The sequence below is a fragment of the Mustelus asterias genome, unplaced genomic scaffold, assembly GCF_964213995.1.
Source record: "Mustelus asterias unplaced genomic scaffold, sMusAst1.hap1.1 HAP1_SCAFFOLD_585, whole genome shotgun sequence".
Classification (NCBI taxonomy): domain Eukaryota; kingdom Metazoa; phylum Chordata; class Chondrichthyes; order Carcharhiniformes; family Triakidae; genus Mustelus; species Mustelus asterias.
Genome location: NW_027590535.1, coordinates 201,928 through 217,437, shown reverse-complemented (window position 1 = coordinate 217,437; position 15,510 = coordinate 201,928). Strand labels below are relative to the sequence as shown.

Sequence of the window (15,510 nt, the reverse complement as noted above, 5' to 3'; positions counted from 1 at the left end):
GAGGGATGAAATTAAAATTCCCCGGCCTTGGAAATGACTTGTTCCCAATTCCAGAGTCCGGATTGTGTTTTTAGATGGGGTGGTGTGAATTGGAGAATGGCCAGGGGCAGGGGGTCAGGACAGGGGTTTAATATCACTGCCTCTGTCACTCCAGCTTTCAGGATTGTTGTGTTTCACTGGAGTGGAACGATTCCTGCTCTTTGCCCCAAGGTTTAATGCAGCCTCTGTGACTAGGCCTCAATTCAAGCCCTAATCTCACAGGGCCCTCAGGAAGCCTCCTCCATTTGCTTCATCCCCAAACAGTGTCTGTGCTAAATTGGATGGGATGAATGATTCAATAAAAACTGTAGCAGCCTCTTTAATTCTTCTTTTGGGATGTTATTGAGGGTTTTACTCGCTCTCTCTCTCTCTGCGTCCCTTTATGTATCTTTGTGATTGAAGGAAATGAAGGAAAGGTGACAGAGAGAGAGATTGTGAAAACAGTGGTGGAAATGTGGTTTCTTCACAGATTCCAACATGACAACAAATGCAGCAGAAACAGCTGGAGAGAGAGAGAGAGAGAGAGGAGAAACGAGGCGGATGTGGAAACAGCTGGATGTGGTGGGTTAAACTGAGGCTGTTAGTGGGAGGGGGCTTCAATGAGGGACACACCCTCCATTTTAATTCTGAGGGTCGTGTTGGGATCGTGTCTCAGTCTCTTTTTCCCACGCTCTCTCAGACTGATTCTCTGTCAGTCTCAGTCTCTCTCTCTCTCAGTCTGATTCTCTGTCAGTCTCAATCTCTCTCAGTCTGATTCTCTGTCAGTCTCAATCTCTCTCAGTCTGATTCTCTGTCAGTCTCAATCTCTCTCAGTCTGATTCTCTGTCAGTCTCAATCTCTCTCTCAGTCTGATTCTCTGTCAGTCTCAATCTCTCTCAGTCTGATTCTCTGTCAGTCTCAGTCTCTCTCTCAGTCTGATTCTCTGTCAGTCTCAGTCTCTCTCAGTCTGATTCTCTGTCAGTCTCAGTCTCTCTCTCTCAGTCTGATTCTCTGTCAGTCTCAATCTCTCTCTCAGTCTGATTCTCTGTCAGTCTCAGTCTCTCTCTCAGTCTGATTCTCTGTCAGTCTCAGTCTCTCTCTCAGTCTGATTCTCTGTCAGTCTCAGTCTCTCTCTCAGTCTGATTCTCTGTCAGTCTCAGTCTCTCTCTCTCAGTCTGATTCTCTGTCAGTCTCAATCTCTCTCTCAGACTGATTCTCTGTCAGTCTCAGTCTCTCTCTCAGTCTGATTCTCTGTCAGTCTCAGTCTCTCTCTCAGTCTGATTCTCTGTCAGTCTCAGTCTCTCTCTCAGTCTGATTCTCGTCAGTCTCAGTCTCTCTCTCAGTCTGATTCTCTGTCAGTCTCAGTCTCTCTCAGTCTGATTCTCTGTCAGTCTCAGTCTCTCTCAGTCTGATTCTCTGTCAGTCTCAGTCTCTCTCTCAGTCTGATTCTCTGTCAGTCTCAGTCTCTCTCAGTCTGATTCTCTGTCAGTCTCAGTCTCTCTCTCAGTCTGATTCTCTGTCAGTCTCAGTCTCTCTCTCAGTCTGATTCTCTGTCAGTCTCAGTCTCTCTCTCAGTCTGATTCTCTGTCAGTCTCAGTCTCTCTCTCAGTCTGATTCTCTGTCAGTCTCAGTCTCTCTCTCAGTCTGATTCTCTGTCAGTCTCAGTCTCTCTCTCAGTCTGATTCTCTGTCAGTCTCAGTCTCTCTCTCAGTCTGATTCTCTGTCAGTCTCAGTCTCTCTCTCAGTCTGATTCTCTGTCAGTCTCAGTCTCTCTCTCAGTCTGATTCTCTGTCAGTCTCAGTCTCTCTCTCAGTCTGATTCTCTGTCAGTCTCAGTCTCTCTCTCAGTCTGATTCTCAGTCAGTCTCAGTCTCTCTCTCAGTCTGATTCTCTGTCAGTCTCAGTCTCTCTCTCAGTCTGATTCTCTGTCAGTCTCAGTCTCTCTCTCAGTCTGATTCTCTGTCAGTCTCAGTCTCTCTCTCAGTCTGATTCTCTGTCAGTCTCAGTCTCTGTCTCAGACTGATTCTCTGTCAGTCTCAGTCTCTCTCTCAGTCTGATTCTCTGTCAGTCTCAGTCTCTCTCTCAGTCTGATTCTCTGTCAGTCTCAGTCTCTCTCTCAGTCTGATTCTCTGTCAGTCTCAGTCTCTCTCTCAGTCTGATTCTATCTCTGTCTGTCACATTCTCTTTCTCTCTGCCTCATTCTCTCTGCCTGTCGATGTCTGTAAACATTTACTCAAAAATAAAATATTTCCAATTTATATGCCTGCTGTCAGTTTCGACATTACAGCAATCCTGCAGAAACTGAGAGAGGTAAGATCCACTGTGAGAAAGCTGAATTTTAATAATCCCACTATTTTGGTGATCTTTGTGTACGCAGGGTGATTGCAGAATTCCAAAATTACAATACTGAGGTCACATTATACGCTGCACCCGGAGGAAACCCCTGCAGACACGGGGAGAACGTGAAAACTCCACACAGACAGTGACCAAAGCCGAGAATCGAACGCAATACACTGGCGATGTGAGGCAGCAGTGTTAACCTACTGTGCCACCGTGTCACTGTGAGACAGCAGTGTTAACCCACTGTGTCACCGTGTCACTGTGAGGCAGCAGTGTTAACCCACTGTGCCACCGTGTCACTGGGAGACAGCAGTATTAACCCACTGTGTCACCGTGTCACTGTGAGGCAGCAGTGTTAACCCACTGTGTCACCGTGTCATGATGAGGGAGCAGTGTTAACCCACTGTGCCACCGTGTCACCGTGAGGCAGCAGTGTTAACCCACTGTGTCACCGTGAGGCAGCAGTGTTAACCACTGTGTCACCGTGTCGCTGTGAGGCAGCAGTGTTAACCCACTGTGTCACCGTGTCACTGTGAGACAGCAGTGTTAACCCACTGTGTCACCGTGTCACTGTGAGACAGCAGTGTTAACCCACTGTGTCACCGTGTCGCTGTGAGGCAGCAGTGTTAACCCACTGTGTCACCGTGTCACTGTGAGACAGCAGTGTTAACCCACTGTGTCACCGTGTCGCTGTGAGGCAGCAGTGTTAACCCACTGTGTCACCGTGTCACTGTGAGGCAGCAGTGTTAACCCACTGTGTCACCGTGTCATGTCGAGGGAGCAGTGTTAACCCACTGTGTCACCGTGTCACTGTGAGACAGCAGTGTTAACCCACTGTGCCACCGTGTCACTGTGAGGCAGCAGTGTTAACCCACTGTGTCACCGTGTCATGTCGAGGGAGCAGTGTTCACCCACTGTGTCACCGTGTCACTGTGAGGCAGCAGTGTTAACCCACTTTTTCACCGTGTCGCTGTGAGGCAGCAGTGTTAACCCACTGTGTCACCGTGTCACTGTGAGGCAGCAGTGTTAACCCACTGTGCCACCGTGTCACTGGGAGACAGCAGTATTAACCCACTGTGTCACCGTGTCACTGTGAGGCAGCAGTGTTAACCCACTGTGTCACCGTGTCATGATGAGGGAGCAGTGTTAACCCACTGTGCCACCGTGTCACCGTGAGGCAGCAGTGTTAACCCACTGTGTCACCGTGAGGCAGCAGTGTTAACCACTGTGTCACCGTGTCGCTGTGAGGCAGCAGTGTTAACCCACTGTGTCACCGTGTCACTGTGAGACAGCAGTGTTAACCCACTGTGTCACCGTGTCACTGTGAGACAGCAGTGTTAACCCACTGTGTCACCGTGTCGCTGTGAGGCAGCAGTGTTAACCCACTGTGTCACCGTGTCACTGTGAGACAGCAGTGTTAACCCACTGTGTCACCGTGTCGCTGTGAGGCAGCAGTGTTAACCCACTGTGTCACCGTGTCACTGTGAGGCAGCAGTGTTAACCCACTGTGTCACCGTGTCATGTCGAGGGAGCAGTGTTAACCCACTGTGTCACCGTGTCACTGTGAGACAGCAGTGTTAACCCACTGTGCCACCGTGTCACTGTGAGGCAGCAGTGTTAACCCACTGTGTCACCGTGTCATGTCGAGGGAGCAGTGTTCACCCACTGTGTCACCGTGTCACTGTGAGGCAGCAGTGTTAACCCACTTTTTCACCGTGTCGCTGTGAGGCAGCAGTGTTAACCCACTGTGTCACCGTGTCACTGTGAGGCAGCAGTGTTAACCCACTGTGTCACCGTGTCACTGTGAGACAGCAGTGTTAACACACTGTGCCACCGTGTCACTGTGAGACAGCAGTGTTAACCACTGTGTCACCGTGTCACTGTGAGACAGCAGTGTTAACCCACTGTGTCACTGTGAGGGAGCAGTGTTAACCCACTGTGTCACCGTGTCACTGTGAGGCAGCAGTGTTAACCCACTGTGCCACCGTGTCACTGTGAGGCAACAGTGTTAACCCACTGTGTCACCGTGTCACTGTGAGACAGCAGTGTTAACCCACTGTGTCACCGTGTCGCTGTGAGGCAGCAGTGTTAACCCACTGTGTCACCGTGTCACTGTGAGACAGCAGTGTTGACCCACTGTGTCACCGTGTCACTGTGAGGCAGCAGTGTTAACCCACTGTGTCACCGTGTCACTGTGAGGCAGCAGTGTTAACCCACTGTGTCACCGTGTCACTGTGAGGCAGCAGTGTTAACCCACTGTGTCACCGTGTCACTGTGAGGCAGCAGTGTTAACCCACTGTGTCACCGTGTCACTGTGAGGCAGCAGTGTTAACCCACTGTGTCACCGTGTCACTGTGAGGCAGCAGTGTTAACCTACTGTGTCACCGTGTCGCTGTGAGACAGCAGTGTTAACCCACTGTGTCACCGTGTCGCTGTGAGACAGCAGTGTTAACCCACTGTCACCGTGTCGCTGTGAGACAGCAGTGTTAACCCACTGTGTCACCGTGTCACTGTGAGGCAGCAGTGTTAACCCACTGTGTCACCGTGTCACTGTGAGACAGCAGTGTTAACCCACTGTGTCACCGTGTCGCTGTGAGACAGCAGTGTTAACCCACTGTCACCGTGTCGCTGTGAGACAGCAGTGTTAACCCACTGTGTCACCGTGTCACTGTGAGGCAGCAGTGTTAACCCACTGTGTAACCGTGTCGCTGTGAGGCAGCAGTGTTAACCCACTGTGCCACCGTGTCGCTGTGAGAGAGCAGTGTTAACCCACTGTCACCGTGTCGCTGTGAGACAGCAGTGTTAACCCACTGTGTCACCGTGTCACTGTGAGGCAGCAGTGTTAACCCACTGTGTCACCGTGTCACTGTGAGGCAGCAGTGTTAACCCACTGTGTCACCGTGTCACTGTGAGGCAGCAGTGTTAACCCACTGTGTCACCGTGTCACTGTGAGGCAGCAGTGTTAACCCACTGTGTAACCGTGTCGCTGTGAGACAGCAGTGTTAACCCACTGTCACCGTGTCGCTGTGAGACAGCAGTGTTAACCCACTGTGTCACCGTGTCACTGTGAGGCAGCAGTGTTAACCCACTGTGTCACCGTGTCACTGTGAGGCAGCAGTGTTAACCCACTGTGTCACCGTGTCGCTGTGAGGCAGCAGTGTTAACCCACTGTGCTACCGTGTCACTGTGAGGCAGCAGTGTTAACACACTGTGCCACCGTGTCACTGTGAGACAGCAGTGTTAACACAGTGTCACCGTGTCACTGTGAGGCAGCAGTGTTAACCCACTGTGTCACCGTGTCACTGTGAGGCAGCAGTGTTAACCCACTGTGTCACCGTGTCGCTGTGAGGCAGCAGTGTTAACCCACTGTGTCACCGTGAGGCAGCAGTGTTAACCCACTGTGTCACCGTGTCACTGTGAGACAGCAGTGTTAACCCACTGTGTCACCGTGTCGCTGTGAGGCAGCAGTGTTAACCCACTGTGTCACCGTGTCAGTGTGAGGCAGCAGTGTTAACCCACTGTGTCACCGTGTCACTGTGAGGCAGCAGTGTTAACCCACTGTGTCACCGTGTCACTGTGAGACAGCAGTGTTAACACACTGTGTCACCGTGTCACTGTGAGACAGCAGTGTTAACCACTGTGTCACCGTGTCACTGTGAGACAGCAGTGTTAACCCACTGTGTCACCGTGACACTGTGAGGCAGCAGTGTTAACCCACTGTGTCACCGTGTCACTGTGAGGCAGCAGTGTTAACCCACTTTTTCACCGTGTCGCTGTGAGGCAGCAGTGTTAACCCACTGTGTCACCGTGTCACTGTGAGGCAGCAGTGTTAACCCACTGTGTCACCGTGTCACTGTGAGACAGCAGTGTTAACCCACTGTGCCACCGTGTCACTGTGAGGCAGCAGTGTTAACCCACTGTGTCACCGTGTCACTGTGAGACAGCAGTGTTAACCCACTGTGTCACCGTGTCACTGTGAGGCAGCAGTGTTAACCCACTGTGTCACCGTGTCACTGTGAGGCAGCAGTGTTAACCCACTGTGTCACCGTGTCACTGTGAGACAGCAGTGTTAACCCACTGTGTCACCGTGTCACTGTGAGGCAGCAGTGTTAACCCACTGTGTCACCGTGTCACTGTGAGACAGCAGTGTTAACCCACTGTGTCACCGTGTCACCGTGAGGGAGCAGTGTTAACCCACTGTGTCACCGTGTCACTGTGAGGCAGCAGTGTTAACCCACTGTGTCACCGTGTCACTGTGAGGGAGCAGTGTTAACCCACTGTGTCACCGTGTCACTGTGAGACAGCAGTGTTAACACGCTGTGCCACCGTGTCACTGTGAGACAGCAGTGTTAACCACTGTGTCACCGTGTCACTGTGAGACAGCAGTGTTAACCCACTGTGTCACTGTGAGGGCGCAGTGTTAACCCACTGTGTCACCGTGTCGCTGTGAGACAGCAGTGTTAACCACTGTGTCACAGTGAGGCAGCAGTGTTAACCCACTGTGTCACCGTGTCACTGTGAGACAGCAGTGTTAACCCACTGTGTCACCGTGTTACTGTGAGGGAGCAGTGTTAACCCACTGTGTCACCGTGTCACTGTGAGGCAGCAGTGTTAACCCACTGTGTCACCGTGTCACTGTGAGGGAGCAGTGTTAACCCACTGTGCCACCGTGTCACTGTGAGACAGCAGTGTTAACCCACTGTGTCACCGTGTCACTGAGAGGCAGCAGTGTTAACCCACTGTGTCACCGTGTCACTGTGAGACAGCAGTGTTAACCCACTGTGCCACCGTGTCACTGAGAGGCAGCAGTGTTAACCCACTGTGTCACCGTGTCACTGTGAGGGAGCAGTGTTAACCCACTGTGCCACCGTGTCGCTGTGAGGCAGCAGTGTTAACCCACTGTGCCACTGTGTCACTGTGAGACAGCAGTGTTAACCCACTGTGTAACCGTGTCACTGTGAGGCAGCAGTGTTAACCCACTGTGCCACCATGTCACTGTGAGGCAGCAGTGTTAACCCACTGTGTCACCGTGAGGCAGCAGTGTTAACCCACTGTGTCACCGTGTCGCTGTCAGACAGCAGTGTTAACCCACTGTCACCGTGTCACTGTGAGGCATCAGTGTTAACCCACTGTGTCACCATGTCATGATGAGGGAGCAGTGTTAACCCACTGTGTCACCGTGTCACTGTGAGACAGCAGTGTTAACTCACTGTGTCACCGTGTCACTGTGAGACAGCAGTGTTAACCCACTGTGTCACCGTGTCGCTGTGAGGCAGCAGTGTTAACCCACTGTGTCACCGTGTCACTGTGAGGCAGCAGTGTTAACCCACTGTGTCACCGTGTCACTGTGAGGCAGCAGTGTTGACCCACTGTGCCACCGTGTCACTGTGAGACAGCAGTGTTAACCCACTGTGTCACCGTGTCACTGGGAGACAGCAGTGTTAACCCACTGTGCCACCGTGTCACTGTGAGACAGCAGTGTTAACCACTGTGTCACTGTGAGGGCGCAGTGTTAACCCACTGTGTCACCGTGTCGCTGTGAGACAGCAGTGTTAACCACTGTGTCACAGTGAGGCAGCAGTGTTAACCCACTGTGCTACCGTGTCACTGTGAGGCAGCAGTGTTAACCCACTGTGCCACCATGTCACTGTGAGGCAGCAGTGTTAACCCACTGTGTCACCGTGTCACTGTGGGTTAACACTGCTGCCTCACAGTGACACGGTAGCACAGTGGGTTAACACTGCTGCCTCACTGTGACACAGTGGTTAACACTGCTGTCTCACAGCGACACGGTGACACAGTGGGTTAACACTGCGCCCTCACAGTGACACAGTGGTTAACACTGCTGTCTCACAGCTCCAGGGTCCTGGGTTCGATTCCCGGCTCGGGTCACTGTCTGTGTGGAGTTTGCACATTCTCCTCGTGTCTGCGTGGGTTTCCTCCGGGTGCTCCGGTTTCCTCCCACAGTCCAAAGATGTGCGGGTTAGGTTGATTGGCCAGGTTAAAAATTGCCTCTTAGAGTCCTGGGATGTGTAGGTTAGTGGGATTAGCGGGTAAAATATGTAGTGATAAGGGGGTAGGGCCTGGGTGGGATTGTGGTCGGTGCAGACTCGATGGGCCGAATGGCCTCCTTCTGCACTGTAGGGTTTCTATGTTTCTATGTTTCTATGTCACTGTGAGGCAGCAGTGTTAACCCACTGTGTCACCGTGTCACTGTGAGGCAGCAGTGTTAACCCACTGTGTCACCGTGTCGCTGTGAGACCGCAGTGTTAACCCACTGTGTCACCGTGTCGCTGTCAGACAGCAGTGTTAACCCACTGTGTCACCGTGTCACTGTGAGGCAGCAGTGTTAACCCACTGTGTCACCGTGTCACTGTGAGGCAGCAGTGTTAACCCACTGTGCCACTGTGAGGCAGCAGTGTTAACCCACTGTGCCACCGTGTCACTGTGAGGCAGCAGTGTTAACCCACTGTGTCACCGTGTCATGTCGAGGGAGCAGTGTTAATCCACTGTGTCACCGTGTCACTGTGAGGGAGCATTGTTCACCCACTGTGTCACCGTGTCACTGTGAGACAGCAGTGTTAACCCACTGTGTCACCGTGTCGCTGTGAGGCAGCAGTGTTAACCCACTGTGTCACCGTGTCACTGTGAGGCAGCAGTGTTAACCCACTGTGTCACCGTGTCATTGTGAGACAGCAGTGTTAACCCACTGTGCTACCGTGTCACTGTGAGGCAGCAGTGTTAACCCACTGTGCCACCGTGTCACTGTGAGGCAGCAGTGTTAACCCACTGTGTCACCGTGTCGCTGTGAGGCAGTGTTAACCCACTGTGTAACCGTGTCACTGTGAGGCAGCAGTGTTAACCCACTGTGTAACCGTGTCACTGTGAGGCAGCAGTGTTAACCCACTGTGCCACCGTGTCACTGTGAGGCAGCAGTGTTAACCCACTGTGTAACCGTGTCACTGTGAGGCAGCAGTGTTAACCCACTGTGTAACCGTGTCACTGTGAGGCAGCAGTGTTAACCCACTGTGCCACCGTGTCACTGTGAGGCAGCAGTGTTAACCCACTGTGCCACCGTGTCACTGTGAGGCAGCAGTGTTAACCCACTGTGTCACTGTGAGGCAGCAGTGTTAACACACTGTGTCACCGTGTCACTGTGAGACAGCAGTGTTAACCCACTGTGTCACCGTGTCACTGTGAGGGAGCAGTGTTAACACACTGTGTCACCGTGTCACTGTGAGACAGCAGTGTTAACCCACTGTGTCACCGTGTCACTGTGAGGCAGCAGTGTTAACCCACTGTGTCACCGTGTCGCTGTGAGGCAGCAGTGTTAACCCACTGTGTCACCGTGTCACTGTGAGGCAGCAGTGTTAACCCACTGTGTCACCGTGTCACTGTGAGGCAGCAGTGTTAACCCACTGTGTCACCGTGTCGCTGTGAGACAGCAGTGTTAACCCACTGTGTCACCGTGTCGCTGTCAGACAGCAGTGTTAACCCACTGTGTCACCGTGTCACTGTGAGGCAGCAGTGTTAACCCACTGTGTCACCGTGTCACTGTGAGGCAGCAGTGTTAACCCACTGTGCCACTGTGAGGCAGCAGTGTTAACCCACTGTGCCACCGTGTCACTGTGAGGCAGCAGTGTTAACCCACTGTGTCACCGTGTCATGTCGAGGGAGCAGTGTTAACACACTGTGTCACCGTGTCACTGTGAGGGAGCAGTGTTCACCCACTGTGTCACCGTGTCACTGTGAGACAGCAGTGTTAACCCACTGTGTCACCGTGTCGCTGTGAGGCAGCAGTGTTAACCCACTGTGTCACCGTGTCACTGTGAGGCAGCAGTGTTAACCCACTGTGTCACCGTGAGACAGCAGTGTTAACCCACTGTGCTACCGTGTCACTGTGAGACAGCAGTGTTAACCCACTGTGTCACCGTGTCACTGTGAGACAGCAGTGTTTACCCACTGTGTCACCGTGTCACTGTGAGGCAGCAGTGTTAACCCACTGTGTCACCGTGTCAAAGTGAGGCAGCAGTGTTAACCCACTGTGTCACCGTGTCACTGTGAGACAGCAGTGTTAACCACTGTGTCACCGTGTCACTGTGAGACAGCAGTGTTAACCCACTGTGCCACCGTGTCACTGTGAGGCAGCAGTGTTAACCCACTGTGTCACCGTGTCAGTGTGAGGCAGCAGTGTTAACCACTGTGCCACCGTGTCACTGTGAGGCAGCAGTGTTAACCCACTGTGTCACCGTGTCACTGTGAGACAGCAGTGTTAACCACTGTGCCACCGTGTCACTGTGAGGCAGCAGTGTTAACCCACTGTGTCACCGTGTCACTGTGAGACAGCAGTGTTAACCCACTGTGCCACCGTGTCACTGTGAGGCAGCAGTGTTAACCCACTGTGCCACCGTGTCACTGTGAGGCAGCAGTGTTAACCCACTGTGTCACTGTGAGACAGCAGTGTTAACCCACTGTGTCACCGTGTCATGTCGAGGGAGCAGTGTTAACCCACTGTGTCACCGTGTCACTGTGAGGCAGCAGTGTTAACCCACTGTGCTACCGTGTCGCTGTGAGACAGCAGTGTTAACCCACTGTGTCACCGTGTCGCTGTGAGGCAGCAGTGTTAACCCACTGTGTCACTGTGAGACAGCAGTGTTAACCCACTGTGTCACCGTGTCACTGTGAGGGAGCAGTGTTAACCCACTGTGTCACCGTGTCACTGTGAGGCAGCAGTGTTAACCCACTGTGCTACCGTGTCGCTGTGAGACAGCAGTGTTAACCCACTGTGTCACCGTGTCGCTGTGAAGCAGCAGTGTTAACCCACTGTGCTACCGTGTCACTGTGAGACAGCAGTGTTAACCCACTGTGTCACCGTGTCACTGTGAGGCAGCAGTGTTAACCCACTGTGTCACCGTGTCACTGTGAGACAGCAGTGTTAACCACTGTGTCACCGTGTCACTGTGAGGCAGCAGTGTTAACCCACTGTGTCACCGTGTCACTGTGAGACAGCAGTGTTAACCACTGTGTCACCGTGTCACTGTGAGGCAGCAGTGTTAACCCACTGTGTCACCGTGTCACTGTGAGGCAGCAGTGTTAACCCACTGCGTCACCGTGTCACTGTGAGGCAGCAGTGTTAACACACTGTGTCACCGTGTCACTGTGAAACAGCAGTGTTAACCCACCGTGTCACTGAGAGGCAGCAGTGTTAACCCACTGTGTCACCGTGTCACTGTGAGGCAGCAGTGTTAACCACTGTGTCACCGTGTCACTGTGAGGCAGCAGTGTTAACCCACTGTGTCACCGTGTCACTGTGAGACAGCAGAGTTAACCCACTGTGTCACCGTTTCACTGTGAGACAGCAGTGTTAACCCACTGTGTCACCGTGTCACTGTGAGGCAGCAGTGTTAACCCACTGTGTCACCGTGTCACTGTGAGGCAGCAGTGTTAACCCACTGTGTCATCGTGTCGCTGTGAGGCAGCAGCGTTAACCCACTGTGTCACCGTGTCGCTGTGAGGCAGCAGTGTTAACCCACTGTGCCACCGTGTCACTGTGAGACAGCAGTGTTAACCCACTGTGTCACCGTGAGGCAGCAGTGTTAACCCACTGTGTCACCGTGTCACTGTGAGGCAGCAGTGTTAACCCACTGTGTCACCGTGTCACTGAAAGGCAGCAGTGTTAACCCACTGTGCCACCGTGTCACTTTGAGGCAGCAGTGTTAACCACTGTGTCACCGTGTCACTGTGAGGCAGCAGTGTTAACCACTGTGTCACCGTGTCACTGTGAGGCAGCAGTGTTAACCCACTGTGTCACCGTGTCACTATTAGGGAGCAGTGTTAACCACTGTGCCACCGTGTCACTGTGAGGCAGCAGTGTTAACCCACTGTGTCACCGTGTCACTGTGAGGCAGCAGTGTAAACCCACTGTGTCACCGTGTCACTGTGAGACAGCAGTGTTTACCCACTGTGTCATCGTGTCACTGTGAGGCAGCAGTGTTAACCCACTGTGTCACCGTGTCACTGTGAGGCAGAAGTGTTAACCCACTGTGTCACCGTGTCACTGTGAGGCAGCAGTGTTAACCCACTGTGTCACCGTGTCACTGTGAGGCAGCAGTGTTAACCCAATGTGTCACCGTGTCGCTGTGAGACAGCAGTGTTAACCCACTCTGTCACCGTGTCGCTGTGAGGCAGCAGTGTTAACCCACTGTGTCACCGTGTCGCTGTGAGACAGCAGTGTTAACCCACTGTGTCACCGTGTCACTGTGAGACAGCAGTGTTAACCCACTGTGTCACCGTGTCACTGTGAGGCAGCAGTGTTAACCCACTGTGTCACCGTGTCACTGAGAGGCAGCAGTGTTAACCCACTTTGTCACCGTGAGACAGCAGTGTTAACCCACTGTGTCACCGTGTCACTGCGAGGGAGCAGTGTTAACCCACTGTGTCACCGTGTCAACCCACTGTGTCACCGTGTCACTGTGAGACAGCAGTGTTAACCCACTGTGTCACCGTGTCACTGTGAGACAGCAGTGTTAACCCACTGTGTCACCGTGTCACTGTGAGACAGCAGTGTTAACCCACTGTGTCACTGTGAGGGAGCAGTGTTAACCCACTGTGTCACCGTGTCGCTGTGAGGCAGCAGTGTTAACCCACTGTGTCACCGTGTCACTGTGAGACAGCAGTGTTAACCCACTGTGTCACTGTGAGGGAGCAGTGTTAAACCACTGTGTCACCGTGTCACTGTGAGGCAGCAGTGTTAACCCACTGTGTCACCGTGTCACTGTGAGGCAGCAGTGTTGACCCACTGTGTCGCTGTGAGACAGCAGTGTTAACCCACTGTGTCACCGTGTCACTGTGAGGCAGCAGTGTTAACCACTGTGTCACCGTGTCACTGTGAGGCAGCAGTGTTAACCCACTGTGTCACCGTGTCACTGTGAGACAGCAGAGTTAACCCACTGTGTCACCGTTTCACTGTGAGACAGCAGTGTTAACCCACTGTGTCACCGTGTCACTGTGAGGCAGCAGTGTTAACCCACTGTGTCATCGTGTCGCTGTGAGGCAGCAGCGTTAACCCACTGTGTCACCCGTGTCACTGTGAGGCAGCAGTGTTAACCCACTGTGTCACCGTGAGGGAGCAGTGTTAACCCACTGTGTCACCGTGTCACTGTGAGGCAGCAGTGTTAACCCACTGTGCCCTTGAACAAAATGGCTTGCTATGCAATTTGGGAGGACAGTTAAGAGTCAGACATGTTGCTGTGGCCATGGAATGGCATGTAGACCAGACCAGGTAAGGACGGCAGATTTCCGTCTCTGAAGGGCATGAGTGAGGCAGGGGGAGGATAAAAGTCTGGAGAGAGAAATTGAGAGTGCGTGGGAGTGATAGTGAAGAGAGTGATGGGGACAGGAAAGAGTGCGGGGGAACACAATAAATTGATTGAAAGCAAAGCAAAGCAAGGGGGGGGGGGGCGGTGCAGTGAAAAAAGACACAGAGTCTCCAGTGTGAGCTCAGTTCTCAGCTCCCACTCTTTGGAAAAAAGCCTCAGCCACAACCCACTGGGATTCCTGAATCATAGAAATAAACAAATGAATGGTGGGAGGCTGATTTCCAGACCAGACCACATCCTGGTAAATCTTTTCTATTCCCTCTCCAAAGCCTCCACATCCTTGTGCTGGTGTGGCGACCAGAATTGAACACTATATTCCAAGTGCGGTCTAACTAAGCTTCTATAAAGCTGCAACACGACTTGCCAATTTTTAAACTCAATGTCCCGGCCGATGAAGGCAAGCATGCTGTATGCCTTCTTGACTACCTTCTCCAGCTGCATTGCCGCTTTCAGTGACCTGTGTACCTGTAAACCCAGATCCCTCTGCCTATCAATACTCTGAAGGGTTCTGCCATTTACTGTAAGTTTCCTATCTGTGTTAGACCTTCCAAAATGCATTACTTCACACTTGCCCGGACGGAACTCCATCTGCCACCTCTCTGCCCAAGTCTTGGACTGATCGATATCCTGCTGTATCCTCTGATGGTCCTCATCGCTATCCACAAATCCACCAACCTTTGTGTTATCAGCAAACTTACCTTCCCCCACCACCCCTCATCCCTTGCCCCCCGCAACCCCTCACCCCCTCCCCACAACCTTCAACCCCCCCCACAACCCCTCACCCCCTCCCCACAACCTCTCGCACCCTTCAACCCCTCCCCCTTGCCCCACTTCCCCCCACAACTCGCCCCCTCAATACCAATTGAGTCCAATCAATGTACTTGGACTATCAGCGACGATACCTTGTGTATTGATGTGTTTGTCCAGAAGCTTCTTCAATCAGAGAGTCCCTGCCTCCAACAGCCACTCAGGCAGCGAGTTCCAGATTTGCAACACAGTCTGCTCAACAATCTGTCATGATGTGGAGATGCCGGCGTTGGACTGGGGAAAACACAGTAAGAAGTTTAACAACACCAGGTTAAAGTCCAACAGGTTTATTTGGTAGCAAAAGCCACACAAGCTTTCGGAGCTGCAAGCCCCTTCTTCAGCCCCCCTCAACATTGTCCCCACATCCCCTCTGAAACACTCTCACCTTTAACCTCTGCCCTTTGGTCAAACCCAGACCAAGATGGCACTGGGCATGCGCTCTCCTGACATTGCCCCTCACAAACATGGCACTGGGCATACGCTCACTTCACATTGCCCCTCACAAAGATGGCGGCAGCACAGGCGCACAGCCCCGCTGGAAACATGGCGGCGGTGAACTCGGGGCAGAAACGGGGAACAATACTGGGCTCCCGCTGGGTACAAACGGGGAACCGGCGATTTCATTCTCTGAGTTTCCGCTGTACACAAACCTGGTTATGAATCCTCTCCGCCCACCCGCCGGATCCATCGCTCCCCCCGAGCCGCCATTCCGTTCACTGACATCAAATCACCCATTGCCATCCCGCACACTGCGCATGCTCCACTCCCAGCCCCGCCTCTCATTCACTCCGATTGGTTGGAGGACTAGCCCCTCCTGCTCAGTAATCCAGTCCCGCCCCCTTCTCCTCCTATTGGTCCGGAGCTGCCGTCAATCAGCCGGGCATTGTGACGGTGTGAGATGGTGGGCGGGGCCACAGCACCAGGTTAAAGGTCAACAGGTCTATTTGGCAGCACAAGACACGAGCTTT

The 15,510-nt window shown here is 52.9% G+C and overlaps 1 long non-coding RNA gene across 2 annotated transcripts in view; it reads right to left on the bottom strand.

Moving 5' to 3' along the window:
• Positions 1 to 15,288, bottom strand: part of LOC144487078 (uncharacterized) — a 31,343-nt gene extending 16,055 nt beyond the window's left edge. For both annotated transcript variants that reach the window (XR_013496367.1, XR_013496368.1), the window contains exons 1-2: positions 15,193 to 15,288; positions 14,638 to 14,776 (exon numbers count right to left, since the gene is read on the bottom strand). This is a non-coding gene — a long non-coding RNA (uncharacterized LOC144487078). The remainder of the gene's footprint in view (positions 1 to 14,637; positions 14,777 to 15,192) is intronic.
• Positions 15,289 to 15,510: the final 222 nt, after the last annotated feature.